The 22,295-nt window shown below is 46.2% G+C and overlaps 1 long non-coding RNA gene across 1 annotated transcript; it reads right to left on the bottom strand.

The window, feature by feature from the left end:
* Positions 1-1,528: 1,528 nt before the first annotated feature.
* LOC142827150 (uncharacterized) lies at positions 1,529-5,265 on the bottom strand. Its single transcript, XR_012901609.2, has 3 exons — positions 4,747-5,265; positions 4,269-4,334; positions 1,529-2,171 (listed from the first exon to the last, which is right to left on the bottom strand). It is a non-coding gene; the product is annotated as an uncharacterized LOC142827150 (long non-coding RNA).
* Between the last annotated feature and the right edge of the window lie 17,030 nt (positions 5,266-22,295).

Raw genomic sequence — 22,295 nt, 5'->3', positions numbered from 1 at the left:
CCCCTGGCTATTCAATGAGGTGTGGTTAAACCATTGAGTTTCATGTCTAATAAATCCTAACTGGGGATGGGGGGGGGGGGGTAATTTTTCCTTTTATTTAAAAACAAAACATTTTGAGGGGTTTTTCCTTCCCCAAGTTTCTACCATACACCTTTCAGGGTTTTTCAGTAAATGGGCCCCTTTATACAAAATGGATTCTCACAAACTTTATTTTTTTTAAATGATTTTATTTAAAAGATATACAGACCATGTGTTCCACCAAAACTTTTACTCATGTAAGGATCACGCAAACCTTCTGAGAGAAGATAGTCACAAAAGCCCTACATTAAGGATTGGTGCTTTTACTGTTAATACTGTAAGAAAGCCCTACAAAATATATATTTTAACTAAAAGAAAAAAATGTAGCCAAAAGAAACTCAGTTGTGGAGACAGCTTAATTATTCCACCTCAGATCACAAAAGGCAATGCTAGGGAGGGGTGCCTAAAGTCTTTAAGGATCTATTATTTTAGAGTTGCAGTGATCAAATTAACCTGCTAGCTACTACGTTGAAGTTGTTTGAAACAATGGGTTAGGAGGGTATAAATAACCTAGGTATTTTGGAGACTGTCCTTTTCAACAGAAACTTTCTTGAATGGCGCCTGGACTGCAACAGGAGAAGTTATGTTCCCTGTTTTGAACCAATCAGGGAAAAAACCCCTCCTGATTGGTAGAGGGAGGCGGGGCGAGTTCTTAGAGGGGTCACACGACCCACTGCTGGGCGGGTCATCTGGTCCCGGAACTGCCCCCCGATTGGTCAAAGCGGTTCGCAGGGCAGTCCTACAGGGGAAAAACCCTTCCTGATTGGTAGAGGGAGGCGGGGCGAGTCCTTAGAGGGGTCACATAACACCCGTTACTTCCGGTCACCTGCCCCTCTTGACACCGGATGTATTACCCCTAAGGGCGGGACTTCCGGTGACAGGGGACGGGCCTAACGGGGGTCACATGACATCCTTTTATTTCCGGTCACCTGTCCCTCTTGACCCGGAAGTACTACCCACCAGGGGCGGGACTTCCGGAGTCAGGGGGCGGAACTAACGTTTGATTGATGCAGGGCCTTTATACTACTCTCCTACCCCATAAAGAGCTAGCATATATAGCGTTCAGTCACTGTAGCTGGCCGCATGCCACCAATGTCTAGCTTCCAACCCCAAGGCTACGTCTACACTGGTCCCTTTTCCGGAAGGGGCATGTAAATTTCACGAGTCGTCGTAGGGAAATCCGCGGGGGATTTAAATATCCCCCGCGGCATTTAAATAAAAATGTCCGCCGCTTTTTTCCGGCTTTTAAAAAAGCCGGAAAAGAGTGTCTAGACTGGCCCCGATCCTCCGGAAAAAGCGCCCTTTTCCGGAGGCCCTTATTCCTCCTATTCAAAGTAGGAATAAGAGCCTCCGGAAAAGGGCGCTTTTTCCGGAGGATCGGGGCCAGTCTAGACGCTCTTTTCCGGCTTTTTTAAAAGCCGGAAAAAAGCGGCGGACATTTTTATTTAAATGCCGCGGGGGATATTTAAATCCCCCGCGGATTTCCCTACGACGACTCGTGAAATTTACATGCCCCTTCCGGAAAAGGGGCCAGTGTAGACGTAGCCCAAGTATATGAGGTGCAAGCTGGAAACAGAAGCTGGCACAGACAGAGCACATTGTGCTCCAGCAATCCCCAGTGAAGCAATGGATGTGACAAGACAGCATAATTTAGAACATCACAGAGTCTAGAGCTCCAGTATATTTGAGGATCTGGGCTAGTAGATGTTACTATAGTAACGACCTTTGCAGAAACAGTAAAATATACATGCTTATCACTGGGCCTGTCCAGAGACTGCATGTCCACTACAATGACTACATGTTCTGAAGTCTAATAAAAATACTTTGAGTATTAAAATAAACCAAGGCTGCTTTACAGGGCTCAATTCTTTACTCACTTACAGCATCCAAGCAGCATGAGAACAGCTCATACTGGCCAGTATTACAGTTGGCTCTCTCCCCCTCTCTTGTTCCCATTCAAAGTAGCAGGAGCTCTTTGTTCTATTTGTCTGTGCTTCATTCCCCAAGCACTCATCCAAGTCAGATGTCTCTTAGGACCTGAGTTGCCACCAGCTGGACAATGGGACTTGGGTCATTCTGTAGTACCTGGAGAGCTGGAATTACAGAGAATATGACTCACTTTTCATATAGTCACCTATGCCTGCAGTAGCTGGAGATTTAGTACCAGTGAGTACCAAGCTACAGAAGCTCTCTGTACAAACAAAGCTTTAGGTTCCTCCATTGGGATCCTTCCAAGCTCCAAACTGAGATGGAGGAGGGGGGAGAGGGGAGACCCTGACCCTACCAGAAACTCATCCAATTGGAAGGTGCTCCATTGACTCAATAGCTTCTGCTTTTAAGTTATTTTACATCTCCTGACAGAAATAAATCTGATGGTGTGGAGTTTGGGGTAGCAAAAAGTGGCTCCCAGGGAGCCGATGGAGCCCAAAGAGTGGATCACACAGGTTGGGAAGAGGCATTGCCAGGATAGCCAGGAGATGCACTGATTTCTATCACACTGGCTGCAGTTTCCTCCAGGTACGTCTACACCGCAAAGTTAATTCAAAATAACAGCTGTTATTTTGAATTAACTTTAATAGCATCTATACATGCAAACCGCTATTTCGAAATTAATTCGAAATAGCAGAGCGCTTAATTCAAATTTGGTAAACCTCATTCTACGAGGAGTAACACCAAATTTGAAATAGCTATTTCAAATTAAGTGCTGTGTAGACAATTAATTCAAAATAGGGGGCCTCCAGCCCTTCCCAGGGAGCCCTGGTGGCCACTCTGGGCACAACCAGGAAAACTTACTCTCCTCTCCCCCTGGCCCCAGAGCCATTAAAGGGATACACCCTGGCCTGTGCCAGATCCAAGCCTACCAGCCAAGAGCCAGCAGTGGCCACCGGGGCCCCTGAGCCAGTAGCCACAAAACGTGAGCCAGCAAGGCACTGGCAGCCAGCCCTCCACTGCTCCTCAGGAGCAGTCTGCGAGCACCCAGGAGCCTGACAGGGGCTGGAGAAGGCGGGTGCCTTCCTGGTCCAGGGTGGAGATCATGGACCTTATTCAGGTTTGGGAGGGATGCCCCAGCATCCATGATCTCCGCACTAGACAGAGGAACACGGCCATCAATGGCAGGATAGCTGCCAGCCTGGCCACCAAAGGCCACATGCGAACCCAGGAGCAGGTTTGCATGACAATCAAGTTGGTGCGGTGAGACCCCCAACCTTGAGCCCTGATCTTCCCTTCCCCCTTCTTCCCTTTGCTTCTCCCTTCCAACTTCCTCCTCCCAGGTTTCACCCTCCCCTCTCCCACCCACTCTATTCCTCTCTCCCACCTCCTTTTCCCAGTCTCCCCAGAGGTTCACCCTGTTGTTCAATAAACCCAGTTTCTATTTTTGAACATACATGTCTTTTATTTGACATCAGGAAGGGAGGCTAGGGAGGAGTAAGTGGATGGACGTGAGAGAGGAATGGGGCACGAGCCCCCGGAGGGGAGGACCGGGGTGGCTCTGAGGGCTCCTCGGGGTGGACACTCTCCTGCAGGGCCTCCTGGATCCTGACAGCCCCCCAGATGGACTCCCCGGACGGTAGCCTGCAGCAAGTGCAGCTGGGATGATGGCAACAACCCTACGAGACGCACCGGTGTGCCCATGGGCAGCTCTGGCTCCATGTGGCCGAGTGCTGTGGTGTCCCGAGTGCAGGCACTCAGGGCACTCCAAGACAGGACTGCTTTGCTGTCCCTCATCGGGGTAGATAAGCGAGCGGGGAACCCTGAGAACTGTCTGTTCGGGGTGGGGGTAGGGTCCCGTTAAGCACGGAGCTCAGTTAGCCTCAGGCAGCAGCCCCACACACTAAGTCCTAACCTGATGCCCTGCCAGCACTGGTTCCGGCCAGCCTTAACTTCGGTTCAGGGTCCACTCAGTGTGGACGCGCTATTTCAAAATAACAAAATGCTATTTTGAAATAGGTTTTGTGTATAGATGCGTTAATTCGAATTAGCTTAATTCAAATTAACTATTTCGAATTAAGTTAACTTGAATTAACGCTGTAGTGTAGACGTACCTCTTTCAGAGCAGACTAAAGCTGACTCTGTCCTTTGATGTGTGGCTGATGCACTTCACACCTGTGGTATCAGTTACTGCTTGCTTGTCAGCTAAATTTCTTTATAACTCACTAATGAATAGGATTTCACCTGTATTTGTTACTTACAGGTCAACAGATGTTCCATGTCCAGCCATTTCATATTCTTGGTGTCCGTATGATCCACGATGATGCCTAAATAAGCAGTGTAAAATAAACATCAATAAAAAACCTTCTCTTGTTAAGTGCAAGGTGATAACATTGGCCCTTTGGCTTCTATTGTGGGTCTAAGGTGAGCTGTAGGCAAGAAAATACTAGAAAAGTTTAGCATCCACACTGAAGAGAATAAGAGAAAAAATAAACATACCCTACGTGACAGTGTGCCAGCCTCTGCTACTAAATGACTGCGCCATCTCAAAGCATTCTATTGCAAATTACAAATTCCTCCTAACACCACACTGGAGAAGTAGGAGAACATTAACATCTCCATTTATGCATGAGAAGTCACAGCACGGAGAGATTAATAGTAGCTCAGTGCTGCACACAGGGACTTTTTCTGTCTACCTCAAAGGGAATACCAAAAGGGACACGGCACACTTTCTCTCACCAGCTAACTTGGTTGCAACTGCCCGGATCTCTTCCCAGCTGCTGCAGAAGTATGTGATGGTGGTTTTGTAAAAGTTCTCCAGTAGCTCAGCCTTCTCCTTGGCCTAGAGAAAATCTGGGACACATGAGCTCTCTCTGGCTAGAAATGCCCTTTGACTGCCAACACATGCCTTTACGAACCACAAGTAAACAGTCTGTGTTCCTCTTGCCACTGCTGTCAGTTATTGGACTCACTCAGACTTTTTTTTTAATTTAAACAAGTAAATAAAAGAAAGGACAGGAGGCTGTGTAGAAGTGGGGAAAGTGGGAATCTATGGCAGATTTACATTCCTCTCACCCTCAGTCCTGTATCCCACTCTAATAGGGTACGTCTACACTACAACTTTAATTCGAACTAACGGATCTAGACTAAAAAACTAGTTTGAATTAGCGTTTTGCTAATTCGAACTAGCATGTCCACATTAAGTGGACCCTGAACCAGGCTTAAGGATGGCCAGAAGCAGTGCCGGCAGGGCATCAGAGGAGGACTTAGAGCATGGAGATACTGTCTCAGGCTAGCCGAGGGCTGTGCTTAAAGGGTCCCAACCCCCACCCCGGACAGACAGTTCTCAGGGGTGCCCCGCTTGCAAAGCAGTCCTGGCTTGGAGTGCCCGGAGTACCCACACTGGGCACATCACAGCACTCGGTCATCAGACCGGCTGCACTTGCCGCAGGCTGCCATCTGGGGAGAGGGGGCAACTAGGGGGCTGCAGGAAAGTTCCCAGCACAAAAGACTGCAGAGCCAGCCCTGTCCTCCCCATCGGGGGCGCGTACCCCATTCCTCCCTCACCTCCTTCCACTTACCCTTCCCTAGCCCCTCTTCTTGATGTATAAAATAAGGACAATTGTGTTCAAAAATGGAATCTGTCTTTATTGAACAAAACTGGGGGAGACTGGGAAAAGGAGGTGGGAGAGGGGAAGAGAGAGGGTGGCAGAGGAGAGGGCAACTAAAATGATCAGAGGTTGGGAACAGGTCCCATATGAAGAGAGGCTAAAGAGACTGAGACTTTTCAGCTTAGAAAAGAGGAGACGGAGGGGGGACAGGATAGAGGTCTCTAAAAGCAGGAGTTGGGTGGAGAGGGTGCATACAGAAAAGTTCTTCATTAGTTCCCATAAAGAAGGACTAGAGGACACCAAAGGAAAGGAATGGGTAACAGGCTTTATACTAGTAACAGAAAGTTGTTCTTCACAAAGCAAAGAGTCAACCTGTGGAACTCCTTGCTGCAGGAGTCTGTAAAGGCTAGATCTAGAACAGAGTTTAAAGGGAAGTGAGATCAAGCCATGGAGGTTGGGTCCATGGAGTGATATTAGCCAGGGGGTAGGAGTGGTGTCCCTGCCCAAGGTTTGTGGAAGGCTGGAGAGGGATGGCACGAGACAAATGGCTTGGTCACTGTCTTCGGTCCATCCCCTCCAGGGTCCCTAGGGTTGGCCGCTGTCGGCAGACAGGCTACTGGGATAGATGAACCTTTGTTCTGACCCAGGATGGCCATTGTAAGCTCACTCACAAGGTGTCTGCAGATATCCATCTGGAGCTCCTCAGGGTTCAGCTCGGTTGTCCAACTAAGATGCTCATTAAGTAAAGTTTGGAGCCTCTTCCGTCCCAAAAATGGGGCACAGAGATGAAATGTAGCTCTGCACTCCTGAAAAAGAGGGTTGCACCATTGAATTGTTCCATAACATGTATTGTGCTCATTCAAATGGAACTCATGTCCTTGACATCTACCCCAAGAATAAAAGGGATTCCCCTGAAGTAATAGACAAAAAATATGCCAGCATGACTTTAATAGGGGGAAAGGGATTCTACTTCTGGAGTATTGCATCCAATTCTGGGCACCCCATTACTTAAAAAATGTTGATACATTGGAGAAAGTCCAACGGAGGGCAACAAAAATGATTAGGAGGCTGGAACACATGATTTACAAGGAGAGGCTGAGGGATTTGGGATTATTTAGTCTTCAGAAGAGAAGAGTGAGGGGAGCTTTGATAGAAGGCTTTAACTACCTGAAGGGGGATTTCAAAGAGGATGGAGAGAGGCTGTTCTCAGTGGTACTAGATGACTGAATGAGGAACAATGGTCTCAAGTAACAGTGGGGGAGGTCTAGGTTGGATATTCGGAAAAACTATTTTACTAGGAAGGTGGTGAAGCACTGGAATGGGTTACCTAGGGAGGCAACGGAACCTCTAAATGTAGAGTTTTCAAGTCCTAGCTTGACAAAGCCCTGGCTGGGATTGTTTAGTTGAGGCTGGTCCTGTTTTGGGCAGGAGGTTGGACTCAGTGACCTCCTGAGGTCTCCTCCAAACCTATGGTTCTATGATTTTATAATACTGAAAACTGGAGATAGCAGCAATGTTTTTTCAGAACAGATGTAGCTATGAAAGCTGCTTCACTAGGCATAGCTGTGGTCTTTCCTCTGTTGTGGGGAGGCAGGAATGTGGGGTGCAGAGATAGGCAGGAATGAACTCTTGGGATCAGACCCATGACCTATCCTGAACTCCAGTGAGACAACCCTGGCTGCTAAGGACCAGCCTGTCTGGGATTGACTCAAAAGGAGGGCAATGAACTGAGGGAAGAATTTAGGTCTCCACTGCGGGAAGGAATAGCATCAGGAGGAAGATTCTTTTTGCTTAGTAATTAAGTCACTGTCATTCTTACCATTGAAACCTCAAGGCTTGGATCTTGCAGGTGCAGCAGAAGCGTGACCCAGCTCTGTCTAACCTGCTTGGCAAAATAGTCCTTCCATTTTCCCTTTGCAGAGCCGGCCAGGATACCAAACAGGACAAAGGCCAATGCACGAAGAGTGTTGTCCTCCTATAGCCAAGAAAGCCACACAGGTTGGTAACGAAGAGATAACCACATCATGTATCTAGCACAGCTGTCTCTTCTACATTAGAGTAGAGTGATTCCAACTACAGAAGTTTAGAAGAACTGGAATTAATCAAGTTTGGGCCAATTGTGTTGATTCATCAAAATTCTTCCAGAAATTCTTCCAGAAATTCTTCCAGAAGCCAAGTAGGGGTACTTGGTCAGCTTCTTGGTGACCCATCTAGCAGGCTGACTGGGATCTTTGGCTTCCTGGCCCTCACCTTCAGAACAGCCTGTCTGGCAGGCTGACAAGGAGCCAGGAAATGTGCACCCTGGCACCTCTAATTCCCAGTGTTTTCAGGTTCCCTGTCTCCAGCATAGTCTGCCAGTAGACTGCCCTCAGGCAAGGCTCCCAGTAGAGCTGGGTTGAGAATAGTATGACTGTTTCACAAAGAGTTTTGAAATTTGGGCTGGGGGGTGTGTCCCCCAAATAGGAACAAAACCAAAATTTGAAATCTCAAACTTCTCTGCAAAATGGAATAATTTCAACCATCTGACATAAAAATCGTATGGAGCAGGCCCAAAACAGTCTATTACACCCTGTATGCCCATTTTCCTTGTTATGCAGCTACCTAATCTAGTATTCATACTTCCTTTGCCATTCTCATTGGAAATAAAGATGAACAGAAGGGTGAGACTGAAGGAGCAGGGATGGCATCCTCATTTTCTTAATTCTCTGCTCCTCCATAAAACACATCTCTTCCCTAAGGCCTAAAATCACTTCATTCTGACATGAACAATGCCCAGTGAGGACACATCATGCATTGTAAATGGAGCCTCATCAATGTCAGCTGAACTGGGGTTGAAGGCTTCTGTTCACGTACATTATCGAAGTACTTCCGGATCTGTGTGGTGAGGTCTCTGAAGGAAGAACCTATGTCCTTCCCTTTCAGCTCGGTCAGAACGTTGGCCAGTGCCTTCATGATTTCGACAATGACTTCAGAACTGAAAGTGTCTTCTAAAGTCCTGATCAGTGCCTCCAGAAGAAACTTCTTGTACTTTTTCACCTGTTCAGACGTATGACATTAAAAAACACTTTCCACTAACCACATTTCTAATATGTTTTTTTAGCAATTATGAAGCAGTGGGAATTTCATCTGCCCCCCAGTGACCTATAGCTATATTTTACATCAGGTACTAGCTACAATAAGCCAAACTCTGTGCCATATTACACCTATGTAATCCTATTAGATTTCTAATTACTTAGATTTGAAGGCCAAAAGGGACCATTGTGATCATTCAGTCTGACCTCCTTCACAACACAGAACCTCCCCAAAATAATGTCTGTTTGACTAGAGCACCTCTTTTAGAAAAACAGCCCATCTTGTTTTTAAAGTTGCTACTGATAGAGACCCCACCACAACCCTTGGTAAATGGTTCCAATGATTAAAATTACCATTAAAATGTATGCCTTACTAGCAGTCTGAATTAGTTTAGCTTCATAGAATCTCTCATCTTGGAAATAAAGCCTACACTCTTCATTCCTAGGAGTATACATTTACATATGACATATTAAGTACATATTGTTTCCTTATGCCCAGCTTACCAAGGGAACAAACCTGCTGTGTATTGACTGCAAAGAGGTTACAGGGGTATGAGAGAGCAGAAGTTGGCCTAGTGCATTGTGCATGGCCTCTGTAAATCCTGAGCAATTGTTTCCTTTAGTTTCTCTAGTTATGCTGCATTGTATTCAGTATTCTATCTTACCTTCTCAGGTGCCCCATAGACTAAATTGCCTAGGCCTCTTACAGCCATTTGACGGACAATGCTGTTATTGTCCCGTGACCTTTCTGCTAAGATATATAAGACAGACTTAAGGATCTTCTTCTCCCTGAGTATGGGATCAGTCATTAGCTGAAATAAAATCAACATGTCCATTAGCTCTAATATGTTCATTAAGATAGCGAATATAATTTGAGGAGACACATAATACACTGTAATTTATTATTCTATATGAATGAGTACTGTGTTAAAAACATGGATTTTTCCTTTTAGGCACTATAATGGGTGATTGCTCATCCCTTGAAAGCCTCTCAGTGACTGCATTTGATACCACAGTCCTTTTCTCTCCCAGGTGCATCCTGCCAGTTGATCTTAGTGAGTCTTCCATGGCTCAACCCTCTGGCCAAGTTCCAAAGTCCAAACAAATGCCTTTTAGGTCCTGTTGCCCTCACTAGGGTCTTCAGCCCCAACTCTGGACCCTTTATATTCTGTTCTTTGTTCAACCTCTCCATAAGCCTTGTCCCCTTCATCGGGTTTATGCCACTGGGGAACCTGGGCCTGCCCACTACTCTTGGTTCCAACCTAGAAATAGCAGCGAGTCATTGCTTCATTTCAGTTTATTGCTACTTTTTCCTTGGGTTCTTCCTATGGGGCCACTTTCAGTTTCTCCCTCTAATTATATGTTTAAGGCTCGTAAGGACTCTCTCTCTGCAAATTCAGCTTCAGAAAATGCTGCCTGAAATAAACCCCTGTGAATTGGTTTGGCCAGAGAATAGCATCTTTTCTTGGCCCTCCACTTCCTGAAAGGAACTGACCTAATAAAGCCCTGTAGCTCCATATATCTGAGCCAGCTGGGCTCTGATTGGCAGCTTTCATGAGGCCTCTCTAGGCAGACCTTGAAAACCCACGTTTGTGACTCCTTTCCTAGGTGGGGTGTAGAAAGATTTTGGGGCACAAACAGATTCCTAGAACCACCAGATGAGCCTCTAAAATAGCGATTTAGCGTAAATGTGAAATATGACACAGACGTTATAGCAAGGCTGTGGAGAGGGAGGATGCTCCAGTAGTTAGCAGCCTAGGACTTAGGAGGTTCCAGTTCAATTTCCTGCACCCTCAAAGACTTCCTAGATGATGTTGGGCAAGTCACTTGGGCCTTCTGTGCATCAGTTTCCTGTTTGCAAAATGGGACTAATAGTGTTTCCCTGCCTCACAGGGGTATTGTAGGGATACATACTTTTAAAGAGTTTTGAGGCACTCAGATACTACATTATCATTTTGAAGTACTCAGATAATACAAGTTTCTAAAAGGATGTTTTAAGGAAGATGGAGAAAAATTGTTCTCCTTGGCCTCTAAGGATAGGATAAGAAGCAATGAGCTTAAATTACATCAAGGGAAGTTTAGGTTGGACAGCAGGAAAAACGTCCTGCCTGTCAGGGTGGTTAAACCCTGCAATAAATTGCCTCAGGAGATTGTGGAATCTGCATCACTAGAAATATTTAAGAGCAGGTTAGACAAACACCTGTCAGGGATGATCTAGACTGTGCTTGGTCCTGCCGTGATGGCTGGGGATTGGACTCGAAGACCTCTCAAGATCCCTTCCAGTTCGAATGTTCTATGAATCTATTATTCTACATTAATGAGAATCTAAGATAGATGTTAATGTATTTGTATGTTGCTTATTTTATAGTATTAGGACACTAGATTCATTTAGAAGATTTGCTGAGCTAGACCAAAATCAGGAGCTGTTGGTCAGTATTAGCCCTAGGAATTGTCAGAAAAGGTCTAGTAATGCAAATTCTATGGCTACATCTACATTGGCATGATTTTGCGCAAAAGCAGCTGCCAGTCTACACTGGCGGGGAGTTCTTGCACAAGAACACTGACATTCTAATGTCTAAAATCAGTGCTTCTTGCGCAAAAACTATGATGCTCCCGCTCAGGAAAAAGCCCTCCTGTGCAACTGTTCTTGCGCAAGAGGCCAGTGTAGACAGGCCACATTAATTTCTTGTGCAAGAAAGCCCAATGGCTAAAATGGCCATCGGAGCTTTCTTGCGCAAGAGAGCGTCTACACTGGCACGGATGATTTTGCAGAAAAGCGCCTCTTAGCACAACAGCACATGCCAGTGTAGACGCTCTCTTGCGCAAATATTCTAACGCAAAAACTCTTGCGTTAAAAGTATGGGTATGTCTACACTACAAAGTTAATTCGAACTAACAGCCCAAGCTATTAAGACCCAAGCTATTAAGCTTTAGGAATTATCTCAAACTGTCTGTGGCTTAAATGAAGCCTTACATCTTCCAGTGAAGCCGTGGGATCCATGGTTACCAAAATGAACACTGTAAGGAGCAGTATATACCTGTCCATCGGCAGACGTTTGATGAGGAGGCTGAAGATCACTGCCTCTAGGTGATGGTGAGCTAGAATGGACACTGCCTCCACCAGGAACTGCCTCAAGCTACCCTGCTTGATGGTAGGCATATGAATATATATTGTACTCAGGATATCTGGCACCTGGACAGAATAAAACCAGAAAAAATGTCCCTTTTCCATTCTCTCCATTCATTCTGCAGAACCAAAACGTTTATTTAGTCGTTTAGCAATTTGCTGTTCTTGTAGAAAATCCTCCCTTCAAAAAACAAGTATTTAGACATGGCTGCATAGATTTAACCCACAAAAATTATACATATCTCTGCCCATACCTGGCTGCAACACCGGGTTAAGACATGCTGAGGCCCTAAGCTATGTCAAGTTAAAGAGGCCTCATTGCATTTCCAAAAAAAATGTATTATTCTAACAGAAAGGACAATGAAAATAGAAATAATCAAGTTATCTATCTATCTATCTATCAGTTCATAGGCAAAGAGGCAAGTAAAAACTAGTAATTTTGGGTTATTTTTAGAGACCCCTCATTATCTGAGGCCCTAAGATGTAGTTCACTTAGCTTGTCTATTGGGGCCAGATATTCTCTTTTTGCATTTTACTCGGAGTCTAATTTTTCCAAGCCTTTCATGGCTGGAAACTGTGACAACAAGATAGACATATAATCAAGCATCTTCCTTTTCCCTTGGGGTACGGCTACACTAGCTCGTTAGTTCGAGCTAGGTAGAGTAATGAGGGCAAGCAGAGTTGCAAATGAAGCCCAGGATTTAAATATCCCAGGCTTCATTTGCATGTTCCCGGGTGCTGCCATTTTAAAATCCCCCTTAATCCGAACTCCGTGCCCGCAGCTACACGGGGCACGGAGTAGGTAGTTCTAATTAAAGATCCTAATTCCATGAGGAGTAACGGTAGTTCGAATTAGGATCTTTAATTTGAACTACCTAGTCCATGCCGCATGTAGCCGCGGGCACGGAGTTTGGAGTAAGGGGGATTTAAAAATGGTGGCACCAGGGAACATGCAAATGAAGCCCGGGATATTTAAATCTCGGGCTTCATTTGCAACTCCGCTTGCCCTCATTACCCTACCTAGCTCGAACTAACGAGCTAGTGCAGATGTACCGTTAGATTATCTCTGTCTTCTGCTGTTGATTCCCCCTTTGCCTGACTCAGGATAGGAACACAGATGGAATTACCTTCCAATCCCAGAGGGAGAAACAGCAAGACTTGTGTTCACTGCAAATGATGGCAAAGACCTGAAAGCCTGCAGGTTAGCCAGAAAAATCTCTCCAGCTTCTATTTTACCTCATCCAGCATGGCACCTCCACACTCCTTCAGGATGATCTTCATCCACAGACCAGTTGCTGTGGCACAGGAGGGGCTAGCAGACAGCATACCATCCAGTATGGCCTCAATAAAATCTGTGGCTTGTTCAGAGGGAAAGTACTTACTAACCACCTGTGGACAGATCAAAAACAGGAAAGATTGCAATGATAGTCGGCTCCAGTACTTTTAAGAAAGGAGGCCGAAGAGCTGTATAGGAAAACAATGTATTCATCAGCAAATTGCTAATTGGGCTCATATCTGGCAAGGCAGTTGCAATTAAAATTTTCTCTGTAATCTTTCTAGCTACCACATCTCTATTCTACACTAATAATATCAGGTTAGATCTTAGGTTGCACAGTTAGCACAACATTGTATGGGACAAACAGGATGTAAATTTCCAGTTTATATTCTATGATGTACATGACATCTTTTCACAAAATATAAAAATATGCAAAGAGATGCATGCACACAAATATAGGTTGAGGTAAACACACAAGGTGCCAAGACTGGTTTCTCAGCTTGATGTCCCGCTCACATATTTTCCCCCTGGATGGATGGATGGATGGACTTGCGCGCGCACATGCATGGGCATGTTCATGCAACTGTCTGGAATCTGTTTTTTACATGGCATTCATAGCATATACCTATGAAAAGCATGTTACTGATTACCCATGAATGCCTCACTCCCATAGCTCACTCCAAGTGTGGAAAGACATCACAAAAGCATAAAACAATCATAGAATCATAGAATACTAGGACTGGAAGGGACCTTGAGAGTTCATCGAGTCCAATCCCCTGCCCTCATGGCAGGATCAAATACTGTCTAGACCATCCCTGATAGACATTTATCTAACCTACTCTTAAATATCTCCACAGATGGAGATTCCACAACCTCCCTGGGCAATTTATTCCAGTGTTTGACTACCCTGACAATTAGGAACTTTTTCCTAATGTCCAATCTAAATCTCCCTTGCTGCAGTTTAAGCCCATTGCTTCTTGTTTTATCCGCATAGGCCAAGATGAACAAGTTTTCTCCCTCCTCCTTATGGCACCCTTTTAGATATCTGAAAACTGCTATCATGTTCCCCCTCGATCTTCTCTTTTCTAAACTAAACAAACCTAATTCCTTCAGCCTTCCCTCATAGGTCATGTTCTCTAGACCTTTCATCATTCTCGTTGCTCTTCTCGGGACCCTCTCCAATTTCTCCACATCTTTCTTGAAATGCGGTGCTCAGAACTGAACACAATACTCCAATTGAGGCCTAACCAGCGCAGAGTAGAGCGGAAGAATGACTTCTCATGTCTTGCTCACAACACCCCTGTTAATGCATCCCAGAATCATGTTTGCTTTCTTTGCAAAGGCATCACACTGCTGACTCATATTCAATTTGTGGTCCACTATAACCCCTAGATCTCTTTCTGCCGTACTCCTTCCCAGACAGTCGCTTCCCATTTTGTATGTATGAAACTGATTGTTCCTTCCTAAGTGGAGAACTTGGCATTTGTCTTAAACTTCATCCTATTTACCTCAGACCATTTCTCCAATTTGTCCAAGTCATTTTGAATTATGACCCTATCCTACAGATTAGTCGCAACCCCTCCCAGCTTGGTATCATCTGCAAAGTTAATAAGTGTACTTTCTATACCAATATCTAAATCGTTGATGAAGATATTGAACGAAGCCGGTCCCAAAACAGACCCCTGTGGAACCCCACTTGTTATGCCTTTCCAGCAGGATTGTGAACCATTAATAACTACTCTCTGAGTATGGTTATCCAGCCAGTTATGCACCCACCTTATAGTAGCCCCATCAAAGTTGTATTTACCTGGTTTATTGATAAGAATATCATGCGAGACTGTATCAAATGCCTTACTAAAGTCTAGGTATACCACATCCACCGCTTCTCCCTTATCCACAAGACTCGTTATCCTATCAAAGAAAACTATCAGATTGGTTTGACATGATTTGTTCTTTACAAATCCAGGCTGGCTGTTCCCTATCACCTTGCCACTTTCCAAGTGTTTACAGACGATTTCCTTAATTACTTGCTCCATTATCTTCCCAGGCACAGAAGTTAAACTAACTGGTCTGTAGTTTCCTGGGTTGTTCTTATTTCCCTTTTTATAGATGGGCACTATATTTGCCCATTTGTTGTACATGCAAATTGATGGGGCCCCGAGACCGCAGCCAAAGGAGCCTGCTTTGAATGTGGCCAGGAGGGGCACTTCAGGAGGGACTGCCCCTTTATGGACTGCTCCTATGGGAGAGCGTCGGGGGCAGACCAGCGGGCGAGGCGCCGGGATGACAGCAAGATCACCGTTCATGATCGGGGCCCTAGTAGACACGGGGTGTAATCAAACGCTAGTCCGGAAAGAGCTGGTCCCTCGTGAAGGGGCCCCGGGCCCCACCGTGGCAATGCAGTGCATCCACGGGGACGCGAGGCACTACCCGACGCAGGCGGTCCAAATTACCGCGGGAGGAAGACAGCAGACCTGCCGAGTGGCGGTGGCCCCCAATTTGGCCTACCCTGTAGTGTTGGGGCGGGACTGGCCAGGACTACCCGGGCTAATTCAAGACTGGGGGAGGGCCTGCCCGGGCGCGCCGGGAGGCAGACGGCCGTGCCACAGGGAAGAGGAACCTGAGTGGGAAGCCCAGGCCGGAGACGTGACGAATGTCAGAGGCGGACGGGCGGTTCCGGAGGCCGATGCAGATTTCGTAAGGGACCAGAGGGAGGACGACTCCTTGAGGCATGCCTGGGACCAAGCGGGAACCGAAGAGGACTCCGACGGCCAGGGGGCCCAAGGACCTCAGTTCGAGGTAAGGGGTGAGCGCTTGTACCGGGTAGTCTCCCAGCCCGGGCAAAAAGAGGGGGTGCGGCAGCTCCTGGTCCCAGCCCGAAGGCGATGGCAGGTACTGGAGGCGGCCCACGCCAACCCCTGGGCGGGCCACTTAGGGACGGAAAAGACTCTGCAGCGCTAGTGACAGACCATGCACCGCTAACATGGATGCATAATATGAAGGAGGCTAATCCCCGGATAATGAGGTGGTATTTGTTTTTACAGCAGTACTCGTTTAAAATAGAACACCGGGCAGGGCGAGAACATACCAACGTGGACTTTTTATCTAGGGCAGCCGGGAGAGAGGAAACAAGGGAAGAGGCGAAAGAGACCCCAGGGGAGGGGTGTGACGGGGGGACTTACCCCCGCACTAACGGAGGCAGGGTCCGCAGCCCCGGACCCCGCGCGGAAGATCCACTTCCAGTGCCAGGGTCACTTGACAGATTCCTTCCTCCCCCTGGCACTGTAGCCTCACCCACGCTATGGGGTAGGGTCGAACGTCCCCGTGGATGCACCGCACCCGAATTGTGGAACCAGTCGGTTCCGGGCTCGGGACTAACTCGGGGCGGACCATTGTCAGTCCGCACCCTGAGTCCACTAAAGCCTGTCGCGGCACCCCTTCTACCCATATTTGGGTGGTTACTCTAGCTCGTGGGTCGCGACAAGGGGGCACTCCCGCCAGGTGCTTGGCGCTTGGCGGAGATGACCATTACTATGGGGTTCTGGATGTGAAAAAGTTGTTCGGAACGAAAAATTATTGTGAGTTTTGCCACACAGTGTACAGTCATGACCACTCTTGCAGGTATTGTTGCTGCCTCTGCTTGAGCGGAACGTGCTCAGACAGCATGCGCGTGCCGCTGCGGTGTCCGAGCTGTAGACTATTTTGTCGATCCACAGAGTGCTTAGTCAGACACATAGACTGCACATCGAAAAAACAAGTCGAATGCCTGTCTAAAACTTTGTGTGATGTGTGTCAGTCTTACGTGGACAAGCGGCACCGCTGTAAAGGGCGACGCTGTAAGCAGTGTAAGGGCTTGCTTGTTGGCAACATTGACAATCATTTCTGTTTTATGGACAGCCTTAGAAAGCCCGAAGCCTCAGAAAAGTATATTTTTTATGATTTCGAATGCACACAGGAGACGGGGTTGCACACTCCCAATTACATTTTTGCTATGGCCCTAAAGCCAGAAAAATCCTGGGAATTTAAGGGTAGCGAGTGTCTTTCTATGTTCGTTAAGATCTTTATTGGCAAAGAGTTCCGTGACTACACATTCATAGCGCACAATTCCAAAGGTTACGATGCGTACTTTGTCGTGAGACAGCTACTGAAGGAAAAGATGTGCCTAGAACTGATCACTCGGGGTAGTAAACTAATGTGTGTGAAAGTTAAGGCCCTGAACATTCGATTTATAGACTCTTCTTGCCCATGAAGCTTAGCAAGCTACCGTAGGCAATGGGGTTTGAAGGGTGCAAAGGGTATTTTCCACATTTTTTTAACACTTTAGAAAACCAAAATTACGTGGGGCCTATGCCCGGTGTGGGACACTATGGTGTAGACAGTATGATGCCCAGGGAAAAAGCAGAGTTTCTCGACTGGTATCGGGACCACAGCTCTGAGACGTTTGACTTGCAGAAAGAGCTCGCGTATTACTGTCAACAGGATGTTAAAATTTTGAGACAGGCTTGTATTCTATATAGAAAAGAGATTATGAACATGACAGAGATGGGGGATGTAGCAGAGAGAGGCTCTGGTAAATTCACTGAGATAAACCTGTATATCGATCCTTTCCAGTACATCATGCTGGCCTCCGTCTGCATGGCGATGTACAGGTTTATGTTTTTGGAGCCTAACACGGTAGCTCTTCTCCCTCCAGACAATTACCACCGGCAGAAAAAGAGATAGTCGACCCCATCTATTCAGTGGCTGCTGTATACCTCTTACAAAGAAAATATACAAATACGGCATGCTTTACAGGGTGGGGAACTACAGGTAGGCCCCTACTTTTTAGACGGTTATGCCAATGTTGACGGGGTACGCACGGCCTTTGAATTTAACGGGTGTTTTTTCCATGGCTGTGTCACCTGTTATTGTGAAAAAGCACAAAACCCTATGACAGGGACAACTTTTGGGTTTCTTTATTACAAGACGCAGCTTAAGACTGACTATCCAAAACGACTTGGTTTTGTAGTGAGGACTCTCTGGGAGCACGAGTGGGAGGTGATGAAAGAAACAGACAGGGAGCTTGCAGGCTTTTTAAACCGAGCCCAGTTACCCCAGCCTCTCAGGCCTAGGGATGCTCTTTTCGGGGGGAGGACAAACGCTATCTGCCTATATTACAAGCCTAACCCCGAGAAGAAATCCACTATTATGATTTTACCAGCCTGTACCCTTTCGTAAACAAAACCAAAGAATACCCTATTGGACACCCTGATATAGTTTACGACAACTTTGGACCCCTTGCAAATTATTTTGGAATTGCAAAAGTTAAGGTGTACCCTCCGCAAGGCCTCTTTTTCCCATTGTTACCTGTCAGAGTGGGTGGCAAGCTTATGTTCCCGCTATGCCAAACATGTGCGGAAACCGAGCAGCGGGAGACGTGCACCCATACTGATGAGGAGAGAGCTATCCTGGGGACATGGTGCACGGTGGAATTGAATGTGGCCATAGCAAAGGGGTATACAGTGGCTAAAATCTATGAAATCTGGCATTTCAGTGACAAATCTGACAAACTCTTTTCAGAGTATATAAAATTACACCTCCGTCAGAAACAAGAGTCTTCAGGGTATCCCAGCTGGTGAACAGACGAACAAAAACAAAATAAGTACGTTAACGATTTTTACCAAAAAGAAGGCGTGCGTTTACGCCAACTCGAGATCAGGTCGAACCCAGCTAAATGCCAAATTGCTAAACTGTTTTTAAATTCTCTGTGGGGTAAATTCGGCCAAACAACAAACCTACCCAACACCAGCATCGTAAGAGACCCTGACGAACTCTTTCGGTACCTGTTTTCCCCCCCAATTACGAGGTTTCATCCTGCGAGTTTATCGACGATGAAACAGCATGCGTGTCTTGGAAGCACGAAAAAGACCAGTACTCTGTCTCTGGCAATACCAATGTTTTCATAGCCTGTTTCACCACCGCTTATGTCCGCTTAGAATTATACAGTCTCCTAGATGGGTTGCAAGAGCGGTGCCTATACCACGACACTGACTCAGTGATATTTGTGAAAAGGGAAGGTGACTGGAATCCCCCTCTGGGGGATTATTTAGGGGACCTTACGAGCGAGATCCCGTCAGATCAACACATCACTGAGTTTGTGTCGGCAGGCCCGAAAACCTACGGGTATAAGCTGTCGGGAGGAAAGGCCTGTATGAAAGTCAAAGGAATTACCCTAAACGTAGCAAACTGTGAAAAGATCAACTTTGACAGTTTGAAAGATCTAGTCCTGGACTATTGCACGGGTCTGCAAGAAAACACCTCAAAAAAGATAGAGGTGCAACAGCCCTCGATTGCAAGAAACAAAAATCAGTGGCAAATAGAGACAAAAACCCTTAAAAAAACACAAAGTCATTTATAACAAGAGGGTCCTAGGAGAAGGGTTTAAAACCCAGACCTACGGCTTTTGAAAAATGGATACGAGGTGGAAACACCCCTTTTCTGCAATTGTAAGTATGGAAGGAACACATTCACACCAACACATTTAATACAAGTGCCTGTTGTGGTTGCCCTGTTATTTTTTGGACACCACAGCTTTGTTCTTTGTGCCATGGAGCCAAAGCTGCCCCTGGGCATGCGACGGCTCCATATGGCCATGCTGTGTTTTTGCAGCAGTTTGTGCCAGCTGCCTTCCTGGTCCTGATTGAGCTCATTTTGGGGACCCTCTCCATGAGTGCGGGAGCTATACTCTGGCAACCACAAACCACTGTGGCAAAGCATTTTTGGAGGCTCGACACCAGTTCAGACAGCATGGAGTGGTGGGATGACTAGCAGTGGCTCCAAAACTTCCACATGCAGACCACCTTTTTGGACCTGTGACCCTGGCTCACCCCCACCCTCCAGGGACAAAACACCCACCTGTGGCCTACCATTCCCCAGAGAAGCGGGTCACAATAGCCCTCTGGAAGCTCGCCACCACAGACGGCTACCCGTTGGTGGGCAACCACTTTGGCACAGGGAAATCCACCATCGGAGCCCTCCTTATGGAGATAAGACACTCTGGGGCTGCAGTCCCTGCATGGCAAGTCGGGGGTGAGGGGAGTCCTGGAACAGGGGGTTTCTCAGGAAAGGGGAGTTGGGCGCTGGGGGTGGGGGAGAAGCCCCATCCCTGGGGAGTTGTGCCATCCCACCCTCACACAGTCCTGCTGTTGGGGCAGAGGGTGGCCTCATAGGGGGTGGCTCTTGGTATATTTGAGACCATTTTTCCGACAAAACTCTGTAGTATAGACATACCCTGAGTTGGCAAAAGCAATCTTGGGCATCTGGTAGTATAGGCGGGGGAAGGCACAGTCTTCCCAAACCATCAGGCATGGCCCTGCCACCACTACACACCCAAAACGCCTGCTGTAGGTGTTCTGGGGGCAGCGTATTGTTGCCCCCAGCACCTGCCTTCTCTATACTCCAGGGTTGGAGAGGCTGGGGCCACACACCCTATTCCTTCCTACATGGTGGTGGTGCACTGCCCCGTGTCTTCCCCTTCATGGGGGGGGGGGGACCTCAACAGAGGAGGCAAGGGCAGGAGCTGGTGCTAGGGGGAGCTGGCGCTAGGAGGAGCTGGCTTAAAAGCTTGGGCTTTTGCTACATTTCAAAAGCAGAAGTGGTGCAGCAGGAACCCAGGGCAAGCAGAAAGGGACTCAAGCAGTCCCCACTCACCCTGAGTTCCCCACTGCACTTCTGCCTTGGATGGCTCTTACTACATTTAAAATGCAGAGGCGCAGATGACATTGCGAGCACCCCATCCCACAACTAATGGAGTAGTCAATGGAAATTCCATCAGCTACTCGATTAGCTGTTTAATTGAAATTTAACATTCCTATCTACATGTAAGGAAATAGTACAAGTAACTGCTCCATTTCCAAACCTTTGACAATCATAGCACCAAATAGGGAGATAAATTTATAGTTTAATGAAGATTGCCAGCCCATTTTGATTACATCTGGAAGTGTCCCACCTTTAAGTGTTGTCTGTATAGTCGTAAATGGCTGGTTTCCCACCCCCCTTTTCCTACTGAATAGTTATTTAACCAAGTATATTTTTGACATCATCCTCAATCCTAGCTACAATCCACATGTAACATCTCTTCCTTCTATCAGGAATTTAGACACTTGACAAGTAACTCTCATTTCCCCTAAAATTACAGTTAAGAAGCAAGCTAGAAAATCTGTACATTCTATCACTAGCTCTCTACCCTGCATTACTCTTATCTGAGCCCCTGGTGATTCCAGAAACACTTTTAAGTAAATCAAAAATATTGTAGATAAAGGGAATGGAAAAAAATCAATGGTAGTTTGATATTAAATGTCACAGCAGAGAATGAGTAGCTTTTAACTATTACTATTTGTGGTTCATACAGAGTAATCTTTCTTTCAGTGACTATCAATCCTTTACTTTTGTGAACTCAAAATGTAAAGCCCTACATTTCCTCATTCTCCACTTTTCCCAAGAGCATCTTTTATTCTCTCCTCCGTCAGGGCCTGGTTTGTGTTTTTTGCTCTTATAGTATGGTCACTGTCAAACAAGGAAATGCCTATTCCTGTACTCCTTTTCTGGAGGTCAATACAGTAAGGCTAATTACACTGCTTTATGGAGTACTGTTTATTTCTCTATGCTATGGTAGACTTTTTCTACTATAATATGCATAGTTTTTACTTTCAAAATCCTTTTTTAACCTACATAGTGCTCTCTTTAGGTCAATGGATGCTATTTTATACAATAAGCCTTCTCACTAGGGCACATCACATGCTTTTTCAATATCTAGGAAAGCTAGTTATTTCTCATGCTTTCCCCCCCATCTTTAATATCTAATCAACTGTACTCCTTCCTCTCTTCGCTTTCCATGTTCTCTACAAGTACATTTCCCTCTGTTACTAATCTTTGGGTCAACATTCTTTCCATGGTTTCATCCAGATATGCTGTAAGGACAATTAACCCATCAGCATCATGTTTTATGCGCAGCATATGGGGTTTCCACAGTGGTCCTACAAATCATGTTTTCACTCCACTGGCAGCTCACCTTTTCCCTGTATACTGTTGTACAGTTCTGGAAGTATTTTCAGATGTTTTAACATTTCATTACATATGTCATCCTAGTCCAATGCAGAGTTTTTGCTTTTAGCTATAACTTTCTGAAGTTTCTTTGTACAGGTTTCAGTTAATGTCAAATCCCC

The sequence above is a fragment of the Pelodiscus sinensis genome, chromosome 1, assembly GCF_052426305.1.
Source record: "Pelodiscus sinensis isolate ZL-2025 chromosome 1, ASM5242630v1, whole genome shotgun sequence".
Taxonomy (NCBI): domain Eukaryota; kingdom Metazoa; phylum Chordata; order Testudines; family Trionychidae; genus Pelodiscus; species Pelodiscus sinensis.
Note: the sequence above shows the minus strand (reverse complement) of the source record. Positions and strands in the feature narration are given on the sequence as shown.